Genomic DNA, 22,412 nt, shown 5'->3' on the forward strand with positions numbered 1-22,412 from the left:
TTAACACACTTTCAGAAGCTCATTCGTGTTTATTTCGTGCTGTTACTGGTATTAAAGCGGAAGAGAAGATCCGTTCATGTTTGCTCCGCGCTGCTGCTTCTCTTGAGCTGAGCTGCAGCAGAGCAATCTCACGCCAAAACGGTATTTATGTTTTTGAATTTTGTAAAAAAAAAAAAATAGACTACAGGTAATCGATTCTTGGGATTTAAGAATCTATATTGTTTTGTAGAAGTGAGAATCGATTAAAATCGAGAAATCTATATTTTTTACCCAGCCCTAGCAGTAGATGCTTTATCCAAATCCAAATCAACAATCCGTCAATGAGCGGACAACATGATAAATGATGAAAAATTACAAGCCCCAAAACTACAAGCATTCATAGCAAAGTTAATGTTGTGGCGCAACTTTCAACAAAAAAAAGGCAACAGAAGATTTTAAATAAGAATTTGCAGCATGACCTAAAGCTCAGTTCATTATCGCCACTCTTGAGGATGAAACATGAATAATTCATGAGCTCCAGTAAAGCTCTGCTCTAGTTTACAGTTCATCTTCCTGCAGGAAACAAACCACTCGCTCACTCGCATTATCACTCATTATACATGGTGAAATTGATTTAGTAAGCCACACATTCACTAAAAACAAACTCTTACACTCGCTCAGAGTCAATCTTCAGAGACTGGAACCTTGTTACACGTCACACCTCCTTTATGCAAAATTAACAGTCAGCTCTGCAGCGCTCAGCATTTCTTCTATATTTAATGAGTGAAGTATGTAGGGCGTAGCGTGGAGGGAATTTCACCGGTAAAACCCGGCACCAGCCCGAATGTGTCCCACCTGCCCAGGTATGTGGAGGTCATGTGACCACAGGACACGTACTGCTCACATTCCATCAGTTTAACATCCATCCATCCATGCAAACGCTCATGAAAGCATTCAGTGATAAGGCATGTTTGCACAACTGCGAATGAGATTTAATAGTGTGTGTTAAATTATGACTGCACTGAGGATCATCATGAGACCCACTGCAAATTTCAAGTCCAAACGCCTATGACAAACTCAGCAGAGCGCACACCATCTCTGGCTCTCCGTACGAGACAAATTAGCAGCGGCACGTCGAGATTCAATCATTCCTACTGCATGTTTGGGCAATTATCACCCCACGTAATAAGGGAGGTCATGACTAGCCTGCAATACCCCGCTAAACCACGAGCATGAGTCAGCCTCAAAGCGAGTCATTACAGCACCCAAGCTCAACTCACCAAGATCACATGACTAAAACTTAAGCAGCCAGTATCACGGCTCTACCTGGATGAGTCTCACAAGCCTACGGGTTTTTTCACACTTGATTTAAAAAAACAAACTCAGACTCCTTTAAGTGGACCAAGAGGTGAACCAAGTGAAAAAGGACCCAGTTCTCTTTATGCTCACACTGTCCCTGTCCCTAAAAGTGGACTCTAAAAATAGGAATATGGTCTCTTTGTGTTCATATTGTTGCTTTTTGGATCTAGCCCAGTTCAGTGTTTGATGGCTGACCCTATGGCCTTCAAAATCTGATCTGATTCACTTACATTGTGCCTCAGTAACCAAGATATTTGTTTGTATTATTATTTTGTAAAAATGACATTGCTACAAATGCTGTGGAATGAGCTTATAGGAACACGGGACTATTTTTGAAAATAGGTTCATTTTCCAGCTCCCCTTGAGATTTACCATTTCGAATCCATTCAGCCGATCTCCGGGTCTGGCGATAGCACTTTTAGCATAGCTTAGCATAGATCATTGAATCTGATTAGACCGTTAGCATCTCGCTCAAAAAATGACCAAAGAGTTTCGATATTTTTCCTATTTAAAACTTGACTCTTCTGTAGTTACACCGTGTACTAAGACTGACGGAAAATGAAAAGTTGTGATTTTCTACACCAATATGGCTAGGAACTATACTCTCATTCCTGCGTAACTTTTAGCCGTACCATGAGTGCAGCGGCGCAATGATATTACACAATGATAATTTGTAGAGATCTGAGAGAAGCAGCAGCCGATTTGTGGAAAAATCAAGAGAGCAAGGAGTGATTTGTGTTTACAATGGACAAATTTAGTGAACCGTACCCAGACCACCTCCTGAGATGGTCTTGGTTCGGTTTGCTTTAAAGGGGTCTGAGATCGTTTGGACTGTTCACATATGAGCCAAAAATCACGTGAACCGTACTCAGACCCCTAAAAAGGTGGTCTGGCTATCACCAGACCAAGCTCAATTTAAGATTGAACATTGTTCTGGGGAGTCTGTGCTGTATTCTCTACTGCACAAGAGGTGTGATAAACGAGCATAGTTCAAATGACTCTGCACGCATTTGGATAGTCCTTCAACCAATAAGACCACAAGAGGTGTGATCAACGTGCAACGACCCATCGCTTCTCTATCCGTCATCGTGTTAAACCCGCCAATAGCGCACCAGGTGGATGAGCCAGTCTGTGATTGGCTCCCGCAAAAGTGTAACAGAAGCAGTAGAAATGAATGTACAGGTTTCCAGACGGAGTTGCAGGGCGAAATCAAATCGCTGGCAGATCAGGCTGGGTTTACCCAATCTACTGAAAAGGCTAACCTAAAGGCTTGTTCACATCGGGACGATTATCACACACGCTTATTGTGACGATTAACACCTTGTGACTAAACAAGGGGCGCTAATGTGAGTGTGTACACGACACACAAAACGCCAGGCGTAAAAACGTCATTTAAAAAAAGCCTCTGGTTAATTTTTTTTGTTTGAAGCGCCACATTAAAAACTGGAGGACCAATGAGATTGGAGCTTTTGTTCACGTGTCTGGAGCTGCTGAAGTTACAGTAAAACACGACTTGGTGGCGCTCAAGCACAAAATGGAATTGATACCTAAGAAGACAGTGAAGAAGAGGAAGTAGACTATGCAACGAGGCAAGATGAATGTAGAGCTGCTGGTCTCTTTGGTGTCTGAACACAAAGAACTTTATGGCAAACGCCACAGCGAATACAGAAATCTTGATGAGAGGGAGTTATGGAGAGGAACTGCAGATCAAATAGGATTTGATGGTGAGTTTACATCGAATCCTATTTGATCCGCAATCAAATCAAAAGTGCCATCTACTGTCAGGGAGTGAATTTGCATGTGAAAATCTTTTTCGGAAAACGCTGCCGATAAGAGCGTGCGATAATCGTCCCGATGTGCACGAGGCTCAAGACTGGTGATCAAATTGTAGATATTTAGATATAAAATAATTTATATTATTTTGAAACCGCAAGCACAACTGAAAGCATGATTTCTTATGGTGTGAACGATGCTTTGGGGGCGGCTGAAATCACAGTGCATCTCTTTCATAAATCATTTGGTTACAGTAAGAATGCTTATCTATGTCAAGGCGAACTTTGGACATACTAAAAGCCTGAATCAATTGTTACAAAATCGTGCTGACCTAATTAATGGCATTTGTAAGAGAGAACAAGAAAAACAGGCACGTTTAGCGTGAGGGGCCAAGGGGTCATGCACACTACATTCTGAGACCTCAGGGAAAGATGGACGACAAGTCAAACACTTTCACTGAAAACACAGGGGAGCCGCTGCGGGTAAAGATTGCACTCCTCTGACTTCATCACCCTCAAACACACACACACATACACATACTCGTGGGCTGTGTGTGTGTGTGTGTTACAAACCATGCGATGACTGAAGCCACTGTGTCTCTCCCCCGCACAATGTTCGCATTCCACGGGGCACAGGGTGTGGATACAGAGGTAGATTTTTTTCATACACAAAAATGCCTTTCTATCTCTCTCTCTTCATCTTCGGCTCACCCACTCCTATTGCCGGTGCTGCAGAGGCTTGTCATACGGCGGCCAATCTGTGACTCACTGGATTTGCATTCTGGGAACGGTGTGGGGTCACTGGAGCACTGAAGTGTTATTCTGCATTCGTAAAGAATTCTAATAGTATAAACAGCGCGCTGGAAAGAATGAGTCAGGAGACGCTCTTAACTAGCACTTTAGAGCTCGTATTAACAGCCATTTGAAGCCATCACATGCAATTTGGTTCAACATCTTGCCAATTTGCTCATTACTCGCGGTCCATCACATAAATTGAAACGTACAGCTCTGACAGGTAACCGAACTGTAGCATTACAATGCGTGCCATGACACAGACAGCGTCGCAAATTCCAGCGTAACTGCATCTATTTATATCTGCTGAATAAATAAAAGGGCATTCAGAAGAAACATTTGCGGCTATAAACAGATATTCTGCTGAGAAAAGATGTTTTTATCAGGGTTTTAGTGCTTGTTCCGCATGTAAAGTGAATGTGAATTTTGCTACATAAATGTTTTATTAATGTCATATTAAACTGGGCTGCAATTAATGGGAATGTAATGGTAATTATAAACAAGGTTTTATTAAACAAGTACATGCATTGCATGTTTCAGTGTTATTTTACATGCGAGCAGCTCGGTTCACATCAAGTGCTGCTCCACACAAACTTTCCTAACTTTTAATGAGAAGCAATTATAAACCGGCTGTTGCGCAACAACAGAGACCGCGCGGACTGTCCGTGTTCAACAGCGCATGCGCAAGAAAGGCAGCCCAATTTTTGAGACCGTGTGGCAAGTGCACACATGTGCAAGAAAGTCAGAAGAGTCACAACAATGTGTTGAACTCGGCCATCCATGCTCATCCGCGGTTGAGTATACTTTGTAAGCTGTGCGGACACGACTGTGATACGCATACGGACGTGGAAATTGAAGTATACCCGGGGCTTTACGGGCTCCCTGCTTTTTATCTCCAAAATAAAAGCTCCAAGGTTCAACATTTGAAAATGAAGAAATGAAAGGGATAGTTCACCCAAAAATTAAATTTCTGTCATCATTTACTCACCCTCAAGTTGTTGCAAACCTGTATGAGTTTCTTTGTTTTGCTGAACACAAAAGAAGATATTTTGAAGAATGTTTGTAACCAAGCGAGAGCCACTTGAGGGTGAGTAAATGATGACAAAATTTTCATTTTCGGGTGAACTATCCCTTTAAGAACATCAGCAGTAGTATATTAGTAAAAATGATATATTAGTATGAAATTTCACAGTTGTACTGCAAAATAAAATTATAATTTTAAATACTTAAAGGTGTTATGAATTGAGAAATCAACTTTCCTTTGAGCCTTTGATATATAAAAATTAATCGTGATATAAGAATATCCTGTAAGTTTCAGAGCTGAAAACGTCCTTGTTAGTCAAAGAAAAGCTTTTATTGACACCAGGCCCAGAAAACGAGAGATCTCAGAATATGTCGACCACTGAGATCTCAGAATGCAGAAGCGCCGCCTCAAGCCCCGTCCACCGACTCGTGGAGCCAAACGGGTCGCGCTACCGAGCAATAAACATGCCGGTTCCAGCTCACATGTGTAAGACATTGGCCGTTTGTTCGTTTCATTTCACCGTGGAACGATTGTAAAAAAGATACAGGTTGAGACTGGATTTGCAGACATATTGAGATTAAAACACAATGCTGTGCCTCCTATAGTGGATCCGACAGGAACGGTGCAACACACACTTATGTGAGTAAAACATGTTTTTTTAGATGTGTTAGTATTGCATTGTTACAGATCGTTTGATATCTATTGATTACCTTCCTTAGCACACGGTCACAGGCTGGAGAAGGTGTTATTGGTTCAGTTATGGGCCAGGGCTCACAAAGCCCAAAGTCCCAGGGCTATGTGTTTTTCAGACGGGCTACCAAAACGTATCAAGGCCTGCCGATGGGCTATCTTAAATAGAGAAATAACATTCCTTTCTTGCACGTGTGTGTGTGTGTACGGTTCGCGGTTATATTCACTGATTATCGGGCCGTCCAAGTAATACAAAAATAACATTCCAATCAATCACGGGTGGATGAGAGATGAATCATTGTGTTTGTCCTGTGAGCGTTTCTCCAGACGCTTTAAAAACAACCCCCACATGTACTGACAGGGGAGCTGAAGCTCATTAAATATGCAAATCTTATCCAATCCTAGCCGTGGGCGTTTACTTCCAAGTCTTCAGTGCGGCACGCCCATCAAAACCGACCGTTTTTCGTTATTGAAAAAAAAATTGCATTATTGTTTCTGAATGTAAAAACCATGCAAACATCCTAAGTTGACCTCAGACAACAGTATAACAATTTTTAAAAGGCCAGTTCATGACACCTTTAAATACTTACATTTTTATTTCAAAGTGAACTGTTCTATTAATATTTCTTATTTTTTGTATTTTTATTTTAATAGTTTTTAATATTTATATGTAGTAGTAATAATTATTATTATAGTCAGTGTTATTTTAGTATTATTAATATTTTGAGTTAGCTTTTATTTTTATCTTATCTTTAATTTTTTGGTTTAATGTGATGTAATTTTGTTATGTGCCTTTGTCATTTTATTCGTTTTTAAAAAATGTTTTTATAAACATTACTAGACTGTAAAAAAAGAAAAGTTGACATAACTTAAAATTGTAAGGCAACTTGCTGCACAGCTTTTTTGAGTTTACTCAAATTTTAAACAAAGTAGTTCACTTAACTCAATTAACTGAGTAAGGTCACATGTCTCCCAATTTAAGATGTTTTGTTCAGCTGATTAAGTTTTTTATTTTATTTTTTTATGTCACCATCATGGTGATGAGTGTCTTCTTTAGTTGGGCAGTTTGACGACTTTTTAACGTTTGGCAAGAAAAGATAATCAAATGCTGTCAGCTGCTCGATGATTCAATTCAATTCAATTCAAATTTATTTGTATAGCGCTTTTCACAATACACATTGTCTCAAAGCAGCTTCACAGAAAGTGCATTTCATAAATGTACATTGAAAAATGTTAGAAAAGAGAATGTTAAATAAAAAATGTTAGGATAAGTTAATCAATCATGTATTATTTTAGGCCATAACAACGCTGGCGTTGAGTCGTGATAAGATGATAAGAATATAATCATTGTGTAGTGGCTTAATTCACAGATTTTATGAGTTTAATATGAGCAATATACTATTAGCTTTTTTTTAATTGTGATTCTAGAAAAGATCAAATATGGTTTTAATCAAAATAGTTGACTAAGGTTTAAAACCGATTGTACATTAAGCACTTTGACCTCCTATGAGATTTTCTCACACAGACATCAAGAGTCAGCCTATAAATCTCAACAATGGTTACATGCTTCATACCGAAATGCATTCTGGGAGCCATGGATGAGTTTTGCATGATGCACCCAGAATGCATTGTTAACTTGTTGCAACTTGTATGCTTATTAACTTGCATTTACAAATCGAATTTACAATTAATACTAGGTTGGTCCAACAATTGTTGAACCAACTTATTTTGACCAGTTAAGCCAACTTTTTTGCATTTAATTGTCCAGTTAACTAAAACATTATCATTAGTCAAAATGTTTGTGAGTTAGATTTTTTACAGTGTATTTACATTTATTTTTAAGTCCAGTTAATCATTTTAGTACTTTAACTTCTTTTTTTGCCAAGGCAACGTTTTTCGTATTTACGTTTTCTCAACTATAATTAATTCAATTAACATAAATGTTTTTTAGTTGTAGTTATAGTTAACTGCAGCCCTAAACCAAGCACAGCAAAACAAAAACGCATCTTAAAATCACAATTTTTGTGCAGGCCTCATTGAAACGCTCTGGGTCTGAATTACATTTACATTCGTGCATTTGGCAGATGCTTTTATTCAGCAAAGCGACTTGCCTTGCATTCAAGGTATGCATTTTATCAGGGCATGCATTGAAGCCTTGGTGTTGCTAGTGCCACGCTGTACAGTTAAAGCTCCAGGAATGCATGGTACAGGGATGTGCACTGTACATGCGCTGGGAGAATGATGGTGGAAAGTCATGAGTGGGGGATTAGCATGAACTAACCCCACACCTTTGAACACGGCATTCCAAGCCTGGGAAAAAACACGTGTCGATGCAGCGACCCTCCAGTAACTCCTTGCACAAAGCTACATTCTCCAGAGTCCCAACTCTGAAATAAAGATACACTCCTTCCCTTCACACTGGAATGTAAACACCATTTAACGTTGGGTTTCTTGGGCTTTCTGGTTTGGAAAAATAGGATACAGAAATGCATGCTTGCTTTAAAGCGTCTATTCCCAAGGGAGGGCTATAGATATGACAGACAGCTCGTCTCCAACTGGCAATGAATAAGCGCCACGGGCACACCCACTCATTAGGACAAAGATTTATTTCAACTTTAATGGCTCTGACAGCAAAACCGTCCAGACAGGCATCAGATGATGCTGACTGGAGGGGAAAGAGCTATAGCTCTCAATCCAAGAACAGGAGGATGAATCAGATCTATTGATCAGAGACTCATGATAGGCTTTTAGAAAAGAGGGGGGAATCCGTTCTCCGCACAAGTGACCGTTATTAATCATCACTGGTGCATCTATCAAAAATGCAACTGTTCATTTAGAATAGCAAAAGAAATATCAGCCTTTAACCCTACGGTATTATATGTGACGGCCTTTAAATGATCAACATGATCAAAACCTGCAGCATACAAATCTAATTGTTAGTTTATCCTTTTTTATCAATTAAAAGGCCACTGTAAAAAATGATTGTGACTTTAACGGTAAAAGACTGTAAAAATGCTACGGTGACAAACAGTTAATTGGTTAACAGAACGTTTCCGTACTATATACGGTGAATAACTAATAGATCTAACCTTACATTTAATTTTACAGTAAAATACTGTTACATTTACAGTTTTTAGAAGTGAAAAAGAACAAGTCATTGTGTAATTTACAGTGAAAAACCGTAAATTGACATTTCCCAGATTTCCCTGCGTGACACTTCGCATTTGATGTATTTCCATTGAAATAACTGTTTCGTTTTATTTTTTTCTAATCAGTTATGTACATTAGGGTTTTATGTTACATCTAATGTTGTTAAATTAGTTTTTAAACTGTGATTATTACATTATAAACCTTTAAATTATATGGTGCTGTCCTGTAAAACCGAACATGTTACTGCCTTATTTTTTACGGTAAAGTTCTGGCAACCACAGTTGCCGTTTTTTTACCGTAAATGTTACGGGGATTTTTTTTTACAGTGTATAATTGCAAAACATTTAGCATAGCATGAGCATCAGCTGATGGTTCACGTCTTTTTACTAACTTTTAGAAGTAAATGTAAGAATAACTTTTATATTGTTAGTAATATTTCAAGATTGGACCAGAGCAAACAGGTTTACTTAATTATCCATGAACATGCACATATATAACTTTTTTTTTTCTTGTGTTAATCTTGAGTACCTATTAGGGGTGGCACGGTACATGGAAAAAAACCGAACCGTTCGGTTCGCTTGTCTCGGTTCGGAGTGTGTGCGTCGCACGGTTCGCGCATGCGCAATGTATCCTCGTGCCCCTATGTTACCTCAGACAGTGGGTGTGCTTTTCGCGCGAAATAAGAGGTGTGTGTGGACATACAGTAAAGTAAAAGTGGAGTGCTGCAGGTCACGTCACATGTAGAAATGAAAGTGGGAGAGATAAGGAAGGCTGCCCAGAGTTGGAGGATGCACTAGCAGTGCAGGAGGAGAGCGGGAGCCGCGCCGCGCGTGCCCGTTGCGCATACACACACTCTCGCGAGTCGCGCAGCTGAACCTCGGCTCGTGGATTGCAAATACAGGCAAATATAGTCCATTCTGTCACATTTTCCGGTGTTCTCCTCCGACCCCTGTCTGTCTCGTGCTTTGATGTCTCATACACACATGCATATGTTGTATATAAGTTCACATGATAAATGTAACATTTAAGATATGCTTCTAGTTCTAATAATTTAAACATGCCTTTTAAGTTTGGGCAGAAACTTCTGGCAGTGTTGTGTTTTCGTGTATTTTATGTTATTTTTTCACAGCGCTGGATGTCATATGGTGATTGTGAAACACATGGGACACTTCATGGTGAAATGTGTTCATCAGGTCAGCTGAATTAAAGCCACAGTGTATGGTTCTGATCAAAATTGAAATGATTAACATGAAAAATGTTACGCCAATGTGTCAGACTAGGTAGACAGCCAGTTAGGAAACAACTTGATATAACAATTTTTAAAACTGTATCCTAAATTGTGGATGATTAAGCCATATATACCATATGCTGAAGTAAATTTCTGGAGTGTTAACGATTAAAAAACAACAACAACAAGAACCGTACAGAACCGAAAACCGTGACCCTAAAACCGTGATACGAACCGAACCGTGGGTTTTGTGAACCGTGCCACCCCTAGTACCTATAGAGTAGTATTGCATCTTTCATATCTCCAAAGAGTCTTTAGTTTTATCAGATTTATAGACAGATACGCTGTATCAATTCTTTCCTAAAAACAGCCAAAGGCGTGCTGTGGGCGGAGCTAAAGAGTCACGAACACACACACACACACACACACAGCATTATCTCTGGATAACTTTCTATTCACTATACGTTCGTGTTGTTGACATTATATGCACTTACGCACCGATTGCCAACAAAACACACACATTTGATGCAGTTTCACTCGCTGTCTGCGGTTTCGACTCATGACCGGGAACAAACAAACACACTTGCAGAACTCTGGAAAAGCAAACTGCATCCACTTCTTCCTTAAGGCTGGGATATTTGGGAAGCTGAACAAGGTTATATTTCCCTCACAACCTGAAACACTCTTCTTTAGTGACATTGTTGATTTCGTGGTCAAAAAACAAAATGCCAGCGCTCCTCTTTTTCATCAAACCGCAGTTTTTGCAAGTTCCCGCAATTTCATCGCATAAAATTGCATAAATATCCCGCATATTCCATCGCATTTTTTAAGAAAACATGCCGCGAAATCAAGGATTTTTATCCGCAACAATTACAAAAAAAATATTTTTTCTGGATGAACTGTTTAAAGAAAATAAACATGTTAAAAACGACTTATGTTGGTGCAAATTCATCTCTCACTTGACAGAAGTCATTCAGTTAGACAGATTACATAATGGACATATTGGGTGACATACCCTCATCCTCAAAAAGCATAAAGAAATATATACAACAAAAGATAATACAACCCCAAACAACACTGAATATGCAAACTCTGAAAGCAGCCGATCCATAAATCAACCAAGACTTTTGCCAGAGTTAAAAAATGATCTGCAATATTTATGAGGAAACTGGAAATGATTTCTATCCCGAGACACGATACAGACGTCGCAATGCCCTAGTAAGCAATAGCATGATTGATTTTTGGGTCCTCCAGGGGACTATTTGCATTATGTACAGTGATGCAGAAATGACAAGCTGTAATGAGTATTCACTAAACGGGCTAATTACAGCGCTACAGTTATGCTGTTAGTATGATCAGCCATATGTTTAAGAGCAGCTGCAGTGAGTGTGTGGGACGGGTGGGAGGTAGAGAGCTCTCCAGTGAGTGTGTACGCTAATACTGTGCTCTCCTGGCATATACGCGAGAGAGAGAGAGTTCTTCCTCGTACGGCTATGTCACCCCGGTAACCCAGCGCTCCCAGTATGGCCAGCTGGTGAACGCTGAGCGACTCGCACACTTCAAAACGAGCGCCAGAGTTTACTTTACCTCCCACCAGAAACACAGAGGACGAGAGACACCGTGTCAGAGCGGGGGAGGCAAAAATGGGAGATTTTTTTTTAACTCATACCAACTCTGGTGTGGAAAATTTTACTATGAGGCAGAAATTATATATCTGTTTTGCAATATCTGAGTATTAAAACTGGCGTGCATGCGTTACTGTATATTCTTTACCCTGATTTTTAAATATAATTATTCTTCTCTATTGTAAGGTTATTCTCACAAAAACATTTCCAGGTCACTATTCATCCCAAAATCTAAATTTCTAAAATGTATTGTATTGTGCACAAAAAGAAACCTATTTAAGGCCAGTGCTTTTTTATTCAGATTTCACCCCAAATCCCATATGAAAGAAATATGAAATTAGATTTTGCATGACTTAAGTAAGTACACTCTAGAAACTGCTGGGTTGCTTTAACCCAAATTTGGGTAAAATATGGACAAACCCAACCTTTGGGTTAAAAATGTAATGTACAAATTTAAACCAACGGTTGGGTTTGTTCATATTTGACCCAAATTTGTGTTCAAATAACCCAGCATTTTTTAGAGTGTAATGACTTTTTTTGCATTGTGACATTTTTTTCCTAAAATTCTCGTTAAACCCATTTTGAATAGGTTATTATTAATATTAATTTGTAAAGAGAATATGAGAATACTATCATGAGTATTCTACATACTAACCCTAACTATCAAATTATTATCACAATGCAAAAAAAAAAAAAAAAAAAAGTCTACATAAAATATGATTTCTTATTTCTTTCTCATTGTTGAAATATGACCTGGGCATAAGCCTGTCATGGTTATAAATAATTGTGATTAATTGTTCATATCACTTACGGTGTAAGCTTTTTTACTTGAATCGTATGTGATATGACAATAAAAATAGGTCCATATGATTTAATTAATAATTAATTAAATCATATGGGCCTATTTTTATTGTCACATCACATACGATTCAAGTAAAAAAAGCTTGAAGTAATTATACAAATATGATGAATTTTCACAGCATTAATAATGCTGTGAAAATTCATCATATTTGTATAATTACTTATTTATAACAATGTATGCAACTAGCAAAACATGATTGAAATTTAAACTGCACAATGATTGCGGACATCTCAACTAATTGTGATTGGATTGAATAATGACAACGGTTAATCTGTGACAGGCCTAACTAGGCATTATCTTGAAAGCTTTTGCGAGATTCATCCTATAAATGGTGTAAATATATATCTAATTCAAACCGCCGATAAAGAGCTATGATGAAAACGAGGAGCCTCCAGTGAAACTATGAAATAGTGGCTATTAGCTCTTCACATAGCAAACAAGCTTAAACTCGTGTGGGAGGCGCAAGATCAGAAAGACAGCGGCCGACCTCGCTGCATGATCCTTCTCCAGAGAGGACAAGAGAAGGGGGAGGGAGAGAGAGATAAGGAAAGTCCATCTGAAATACAGAAATCAAGCACAGGTCAGTGCAGTTACTGAGGACACAGAGACCGTCCACTGACCTGTCAGGAGCGAGTCTTAAGGGCCCGTTACACTCACGTTTTTTTTGTTCTTCGTTTTGGGGTGAAAAGAAGTTGGAAATACGTGAGCAGCGGTAGCTGTTAGTCGAACATCCCGACGTTGAGAGCGGTGTTAAATGAATATGGTAATATGTGCTGCATGCTTTCCTTTCAATAACAAAATATTCATACAACAAAAATGACTGATCATATGCATCTGATCATAGCGATGTTGTGTTTGAACAAGCTCTGCAATTCAGCACTCCAGTAAAGTCGCTTCACGTTTATATTTATTGATTAAAAGCAAGTAGCTTTGCAGTATCAAACATGAAAAACCAGTGTAATGCTGCATTCACACCAAACGTGAATAGAGCGTCAAAATCGCGTCTACCCCGTCTAGTTTGACGCGTGAACATTTTGAATCCATTTGCGCGTCCGCGGCGACTTGGACGCGCGTAGAAATTGAGCGTTTGAAGTGAAGCATTCAAGGCCCTCCAGGAGAAATATGTCATAAAACACCACTGTCTCTTTTCATTTTCATTAAAAATATATATTAAAGGGTTAGTTCACCCAAAAATTAAAATTCTGTCATTAATTACTCACCCTTATGTCGTTCGACACGTCATATTCTCGCGCATGCGTCGTGGAGGCACACACGGAAGGCAATAACAAGTTGGATAAAGGTGTTATTTTGATTTTTTTTTGCGCACAAAAACTATTGTCGTCGCATCGTAAGATTATTGTAGAGTCACTGTGATGAGATGGACTTTGTAACGACGTTTTAAGTGCCTTTTATCGGTCTTGGGAGTGAAAATGTACTGAATGCCAATGGAGGCCTATCTGAGGCCTTTCTCAGCCATCAGCTTTCAACAAAAATATCTTCATTTGTGTTCCGAATATGAACGGAGGTCTTACGGGTGTCGAACGACATAAGGGTGAGTAATTAATGACAGAATTTTTGGGTGAACTAACCCTTTAAACATTAATAGTCACACAAATGTGGTCCAGGCAACTCCTACATTATCTTCACTGCATGTATATTTAAATATCCTTTAAAAATAAAGTGATGAAACTTCTCTTTGCCCTCAGTCAAAATGATTTGGCAGACAACAAATGATAGATTCATGACACCAAAGATCGCTCGTTAGATCTACACAAGATGCACCACTACAGGACATCAGAGCCAGCGGCAGACGTCAGAAGGACTGGCCGATGAAAGGCTGCTCTCGCCGGGGTTATGAGCGGTGAGTGTCCGGTGATCGCCTGGATCTCACAATTTTTTTTTAATAGGCGCTCTCTTTATAAATAAACCACAGATTTGAGCTTTAAATAACTACATTCTCACCTGAAAAAGTCTTAAAACTACATTTTGTGACACAATAGTAGTCTTTTTAAATTATGCAGGGTTTCTCATCACGTCACTTCACCACGTGACTGCAGCGAGCAGGCTCCTGATTGGTTAATGCGGCGCGAATTGACACCAAAGGGCGTCAGACGCGGATTCGCTTCAAACGCGTGAATGCACAAAAGCACCACTCGCGTGTAACACGCGTATCGCGCAAGACACTCAATTCGCGTCATTCGCGCAAACTGGACGCGCGAATGAGGTGGATTCGCGTCCTTCGCGAAACGCACCTTTCGCGCCGCGGGACCTCCAGACGTGCGTCAACGCGCCTTTCCATTGACTTAACATTGAAATCAATCGTGCCAGACGCTCTATTCGCGTTTGTTGTGAACGCAGCATAAGATTTCTACGTCAAAGTAGGCGGAGCCTCAGAGCCACACCTTCCTATTACATAATCGCCACAGACCAATGATAGTTCAAAGGGGTTTACCAGCCGGAGCTAAATTTTCCAGAACGTTTCTCTTTGGCTAGCAATTTTGAAATCCTGAAACTAGGCTTGCTGCAATAGTCGTGTTGATGGTGTTCAGGCACAACACCCGTTACATCACTTTCCCACCGTGGCACCACCCACACCATCGTTTTGATTTTTATAGTAATAAAATCATTTAGTTCAGTTGGAGAACATACCATTAAAAACTGATCGTGTCTGGTCAATACAGCACGAGCCGAACGAGAGTCACAGCACAAACACAGCGGGAGTCAGACCTCATTCATCACAAGAGACTGACAAGATGATCGCGGAAGATTTGGGTTCAAACTAAATGTAAAAGCGCCTATTTAAGTGAGTGTGTCATTGTACTGTTTTGTTGTTGTGTTTTTCATTAAGAATAATAGTCTAATGAACCCACCATTCAAGCAACTCTGCCCAAAAATTGGCGCTAATTCTAAACCGAAAGTACAATGCCCACGGCCGCACCGCCGTTCATTCACGTTTTCAGTTCATTCCTATGGAAGATTTTCATTGAAAACACTCGCTCTTCTCCACACGTTATGAATGCCATAACGGCCACGCGCACTTTACTTTCGGTTTAGAATTATCAATTTAAAAGCCCCCGCCGGCGATACCGGTATTACCAGTGTTGTCACGTGTTGATTAACCAGTGGGAAGATTTCCTCACCGCCACAACCCTAGCTGAAACTAACTTTTGGCCTGATTTTGTTCGAAATGACGTCACAACAGTTCATTCTTCAATTTCACTTATGGTATATCAGAGCCTTTAAAGGTTAGTTCACCAAAAAAATGACAATTACCCCATGATTTACTCAAGCCTCAAGTCATAGATGTATATGACATTCTTCTTTCAGATGAATACATTCGGAGATATATTAAAAAATTTCCTCGCTCTTCCAAGCTTTATAATGGGAGTAAAATCCAATCAATTATAAACACTCCACACAGCTCCGGGGGGTTAATAAAGGCCTTCTGAAGCGAAGCAATGCGATTGTGTAATATCCATATTTAAAACGTTATAAACTAAAATAACTAGCTTCCAACTGATTGCCGTACACATCATTTACAGCTAAATCATAACCCTTGACCTGATGCATGACGTATTGATGAACGCAGAAGCGCAGAGGATAGAGCAAAACAAAACACCGGTCTAAATTAATTAGAGTCTAAAACGAGAATTTTTAAAGAGAAATGTCGGAGGAGCTTGAGTTATTTGTCCAGCTCTATTTGTTTGAACCGCGAGCGGCGTCAAAGCTTTCGCTACTTCTACATCGCGTCTTTTGGTGCAAGTCGACTTGCCTAGGCTGTCTTCCCGGAACCTAGTTATTTGAATTTTTTAAGTTTTAAATATGGATATTTTTCTTAAGTCTAGGATGGCTTGAGGGTGAGTAAATCATGGGCTAATTTTCATTTTTTTGGGTAAACTATCCTTTTAAAGCGCGCACTCTGTGATCTCTTAAAGGGACAGTTCACCCAAAAAATTATTTACTCTCCAAAACCGTAAGACTTTTCTTCTGCAGCACAAGAAAACAACACTATTGTCTTCTTTATAGCGGAATCAAATTTGTTTAATAATTGACATATTTTTGCAACATGACACTGTTATGAAACTGAATCAACACTGGAGCTGAATGTTGAAGCTATTGCGTTTTTAGAGCCGTTTTACAGCAGAGTTTGTTTCATATTTGATGAAGTTTGCATTATTGATTCTGTTATTATTACTGTGAAGCTGCTTTGAAACAATCTTGCATAAAGTGCTTAATATATAAAAGCTGGTCTCAATGTTGCAGATGTTGAATGCTGAAGAAAGTTTAGGCAGGGCTTGACATTAAGCCTGTTCACAATCTGTCATTCACTTGTCCGAGTAAAAAATTTGCTTGTCTGGAATATATATATATATATTTTGTAAATATAATCTATTCTGAAGCAATATTCTCACCAGTGTTCAAACAGCTTTGACATATTTAAATAGGCATATTTGTGATATTTTTACCTTTTTATAAGGGGCATTTTTCCATAATCTTATTAAATATAGGATATTCTTCAGCTTTCATTTTATATTTTTAAATTTGATCTATAAATTAAATTAGAATAAGACACTATAGGCTGTTACCAATCAAATTAAATTATTTACACAAAAAAATTGCAACTGCATTAAATAATGTTATGAGATTATTTTATATACAAATAAGAAATGGTGGAAAGATGAAACTAAACCACCAGTAGGTGGCAGCATGCGACCGTCTTAATGAGTGAGTCATTGAGTCGATTCGTTCAAACGGCTGATTCATTCAAGAATTAGGCGGTCGTTTACGAATAGGTCATTGAATCTTTGATTCAACCGATTCATTCAAACGCTGAATCATTCGTTTCTGTTGTGATCTTTCTTTGGAACTATTTTCGCTGCTGAAATGGAACAAAAACAGTCCATATTGCATCTCAAATGTAAGTGACTTGTTTATGGAACTGGCATATAAAATCAGCGTCATTTTCCCGTTGTGATGGTATTCAGGAAAACAACACTCGTTAGTGTGATGCTTAACTGTATCATATGTTATAAATATAAAAACTACACAATTTTAACCGTGTATGGTAACTGAGTTTCTTTGTATGTGCGCCGCTCATTTGTTTTCGAGAGGCTGCGCGAGCCTCAACAGCACAACCTTGTTAACGTCAGTTCGTTTTATATTATTATCCACTATCGATCTCCACTTACACTAACTGAATGCAGAATCATTATTGCACTTTGGTGATTCCCAGGTTGTCGTTTTTTTGACGTTTTAACCAGGATACTTGTCCGTCGGGCAAGTAAAATTATTTTTCAAGCGTTAATGTTGAGCCCTGGTTTAGGTCCAAACAACACAGAACCTCATTGACTTTATACAGACGAATTGACCCCCCCACGAATTGTTTATGTGCTCCTCCAAACTTTATTCAAACTGAAGGCTAAACGCTCTCGTCTATCATGTCATTGAGCGACTCAGATGATGATTCAGCTCAATTCTTCCAACATGGCTATTATGATAGAAGAATGAAAGAAAAACTGCTGAGCTGCTCCGAGTGTTTTCATAAGAGCAGCAAAGCTATTTCACCGAGCCACTGAAAAGAACTGGACGGCCTTCACAACTTTTGCTCCATTATCTGCAATTCAACACAGCCTCCAAATCAACACATTTTTTAGAATAGAAAAAAAACCTTTCTGCCATTTAAATGATTGGCGGATGATAAGACATGCCAAGAGAGCCACTACATGATGTGAATATTATAGAAAGCGAACACTGAGTACTCCTTTAAAACTACTTGCTTAAAAAGAATGCACACCCAACCCAATATCAATACAAAGTTAATGCGTTCAAAGCATCTTTTCCCTGCTAGGAGTACATGACGCAGACGTGCGTCAGAGAAAACATCAAATGCAATAATGGGATACCATAAAGGCAGTGCTGCTGAGTCACTGGGCAAACAGGAGAAACACAGTCATCATCAGCACACACACACATTTCAGGGAGCGTGTGTATTTGACATGTCTTTACGCGGCCCTGGATTTTGACATCCATCAGCACGAGGCAGCGTTAGTGACTTTTGCCAAAGCTTAATCCTATGAGTGGTGATGCTCTTGTTCGTCACACCCAAAGGTCCTTCACTTAAAGTGTTACTTCAGCGATTAGCAGTAAGCTTTGTATCAGTAAAACCCCTGTAGTATATTCAGATTATGGTACTTTTCCCCCATCATATCCCCCTGAGATGAAAGAATTATGCATTTTATTTCTGGAAAAAATTCACAAATATCGTCATTTTGCGTCCTCTGAGTATTTTTTGGCCAAAAAAGGCTAAAGACTACAGGAGCAGGTTCTGCATATTATCAATATCTCACTCACAGATTGTAAATGCGCACAGCCGCTCGGCTCGGGCATTAATAACGGAGCGGTGCAGACCAAAGTGAGTGTTTCCACTTTTCATTGAATTCCTTGAAAGTTTAGCTTCCATAGGCATGATCTGAAAACGCGCCAGACTGGACACGCGCCGAGAATGACAGCCGCGCTTACCTCAGCTCTTCTCGTGATGAATGAAATCTGACTCCTGCTGCGTCTGTCGCTTTGTTTCCATCCAAAGTTGGGAATATAATTTATGCGCAAAAATGCAATATCGCATAAAACATTTGCGAATAAAGCACCGTTTCCATCCAGTGAGCCGAAGAGAACATTATCATCACTTCTTGATAAACTACCACTAAAAAAACACTAAGAAACATAGGAGACGCATCCATATATAATCATTTTCGTATATAATAAATTATTTGCATCTCAGAGAAACTTGTAACTCAATAAACGTGTTATGCTTTCAGAGGCAGATGTGCTGTTTGGGAACTAGGCCTGTCGCGATTGGCCGATACAATCGGCTGCGTCGACGCTGTAAATTAGTAATATTTTTATGTTAAATATTTTTACCTAATATTCTGTGTGAAGCAGGGCAGGGCAGGAACATGCCGGCCAAGTGAGTTTTTAGGGTTGTTTAACCCTAAAACAATGAATAGAAAGTTCTGTCATATTATTCAATTACTTTTACTGTTTATTGCCATGGTATCGATTCAGTAACTTATCGGTATTGAGGTATTTTAGTCTGGTATCGTATCGAAGTCATCATTTTGGTATTGTGACAACACTATTCTATATAAAAAGTATTTGCTGATATTCTCTTTTTTTTGTGTTGGTTTACAAATGTGTACCTTTTTACATTTTTACTCGTTTAGTTTTACATTTTGTCAAGGGCTTGTTTACATTTATACTTTTTTATATATAGTACACTACTGAATGCCAACATTGCAAGTTAAATTAAATGTTTTTAAGTAAAATAGTTGAAAATTATTGTGATAAATTAGTCGATAGATTAATCGATAAATTAGTCGATAGATTACTCAATATCAAAATAGTCGTTAGTGGCAGCCCTATTGGGAACGCAGTCATGTAAGACAGTTCTAGGAGGGAAATATACCGAGCATCTTTGACAACAGACTTCGGAAAGACCAAAACAGCACTTCAGATGTTTTGCAAACAAGATTTTTCCGCTGGTTAGTAGTCTACAGTTATGCTGTTACATCGTGAAAGTCACATGATTTTCTTTATGTGCATCAAGGAATTTGTTCGGTAAATGCGTTTCCATCGTAGTTTATGCACATGTTTTCATATCGGATAGAAAATGTATCCGACTCAAACGAGCGCACTAGTTTTTTATGCTTATTTTTAGAATTTATGCGCATCTTGCCGTTTCCATTCAGCATTTTTTGATGCGATATCCCAAAATGCGCATAAAATTAGGTGGTTGGAAACATAGCTTGTGACGTGACTTGCTCGGCTCACTCACACTTTATTGAAAAGACACGTTCAGTTTTTAATTGTAGTGTCTATTCTCTAATTAAACTAAATTATTTTATTACTATGAATATCAAAACAACGTTGGGGCCACGGTGGGCAAGTGAAAACCAATAGCCGTGGCTTTGGGAGTGGCCTCATAGGGCATCGAAGCAAGTGCATTCTGGGAGTTGTTGTCTTTCATCCACATGAGACAAAAATACATTTGTCTTTTCTCAGTCTAGAAGGCACTAAATCAAAAAATAATTTCTACTACATAAATGACCGCGTTTAAATACACATTCATCTTCCCAGCACTGAAGTGCCCCTTTAAGAGCAATCGCGACTTCAGGGCTGAATCCGAAACCGCCCCCTAAACCCTCAATTCCCTACTTTAGTCCACTAATACTGTTCACTTGAAGGAGTGAATGAAAACAAGGGAGCGAATTCGGACTGCAGTTGTGTGTACATCAGCTATACACGGTGCAATGTGGGATTGAATGAGTGCACTCAATAACGTCCACTATGGTTTCGGACACCACTACAAATGGCTGTCCCCTTAAATAGTGCCCTATTTAAGGGTATAGGGGGGCGATTTCGGATTCAGCCCAGGTGTGGTGACCTAGAATACACCACACACATTCAATTGAGCTCATGCCACCATCACCTAGCCAGTGATTTGGAGTGGAACATCTGGAGTTATTATGAACTATTACGCAAACCAATACCTACTCCTACATTTGCATGAGCCAGCTCTATCTCTAAATAAGCCACCAGACAAATGAAAACCTATGTGCATGTAAACCTGGGTCAAATAGGGTCCGTTCAACATTTAATCACACAACTGCTGCATCATTGCTTTCCCAGAAACGACACACATTGCCAGACTGCAAGCGAGGTTCTTGGAAACACACAGGAGCTCTCAGGATCAATGCTGCTGATGGACTGTTATGAATCATATCATGTTAGTTATGATACAAGCTGTATGGATGGATGGGTGAACAGTATACTAAGTATTCAATGCTTTCTTTACATTTCACTACATCAGAAATGTGATAAAGCATGCAAATAGAGGTATATGTGAATGGATGGACTCATATACCATCACTGATCATTATCAGGTTTATTAATACATAATAATACACATGCTGACCCTCTGAAAGTCAAACTAGGGAATGATGTGTTTATTAAAACGTCTAAAAAACACAAAATGTAACTTTAATATAATTCACTATAAATAGCAACCATGTATGTGCGGTATTATGATAACCACAAAAACTATTTGCCATAAAAAGCACTATTAAATGCACATTAAAAGTTATAATGATGTGTTATATAAACACAATATTAGTGCATCATAACTTATCATGATAAATACACACACCAGTTTTACTTTTACTAGCGAAATCATGTTTATTGTGCTTATTTGAACCAAGCACATCATATTTGTAAGCTTTTATCAGGATGTTTTGATAAACTCCAGTTTAACTGAACACACACACACACACACACACACACACACACACACTCTTACATCAAATACACACCAGACAAGTTTTAAACTCCTCCAAAATAACATACCAAACGGAGAAAACACATCATAAATCCCGAAGTGTTAGCTGGTTTGTATTATATAATAGTTTGTGAAGCTACTATGCTAATTACGTAGCCAGCTAACAACTAATCACAGCAGAAGAGATTTGATTTATAAAAATATAAGATAAACGTGTACTTACTATAGTCATATCTCCACTGGTTGAGTTTAATAAGTGGTTAATTGTGTAGATAAGCGTAGTAAATGAGTGTTTTCCAGTCAAATGTGTAAAAATCTCTTCACGGGACTCATCGCCCGAATCAAACTCCCTCACAGACACCAAAAAACAGCGAAACTTTTCCATCTATCCATGTCCTGCAGTGCGGAAACGGGGGGAAAACATAAGGAAACCGCTTAGAAATGTTATCCCGATACTTATTTTGAAGTCTAGCCGTTTTCACGGTGTAATTCTGCGTAAATAAATGCGATATTTTCGTGGAGCAGCAGCAGAAAGTGAAGGCGCTCGCGCAGACTCAATGTGAGCTCGCGACGCTCCGCTCTCACTCTCATCAGGCC

General features: G+C 39.0%; 1 protein-coding gene across 1 annotated transcript in view; it reads right to left on the reverse strand.

Annotated features, from left to right (window-relative positions):
- The window catches only part of frs2a (fibroblast growth factor receptor substrate 2a), a 35,676-nt gene extending 13,264 nt beyond the window's left edge, over positions 1-22,412 (reverse strand). The window contains exon 1 of the mRNA XM_079817969.1: positions 22,039-22,412. The gene's annotated coding sequence lies outside the window, so the exon portion shown is untranslated. The remainder of the gene's footprint in view (positions 1-22,038) is intronic.

Source organism: Gobio gobio (genome assembly GCF_949357685.1).
Source record: "Gobio gobio genome assembly, chromosome: 5".
NCBI lineage: Eukaryota > Metazoa > Chordata > Actinopteri > Cypriniformes > Gobionidae > Gobio > Gobio gobio.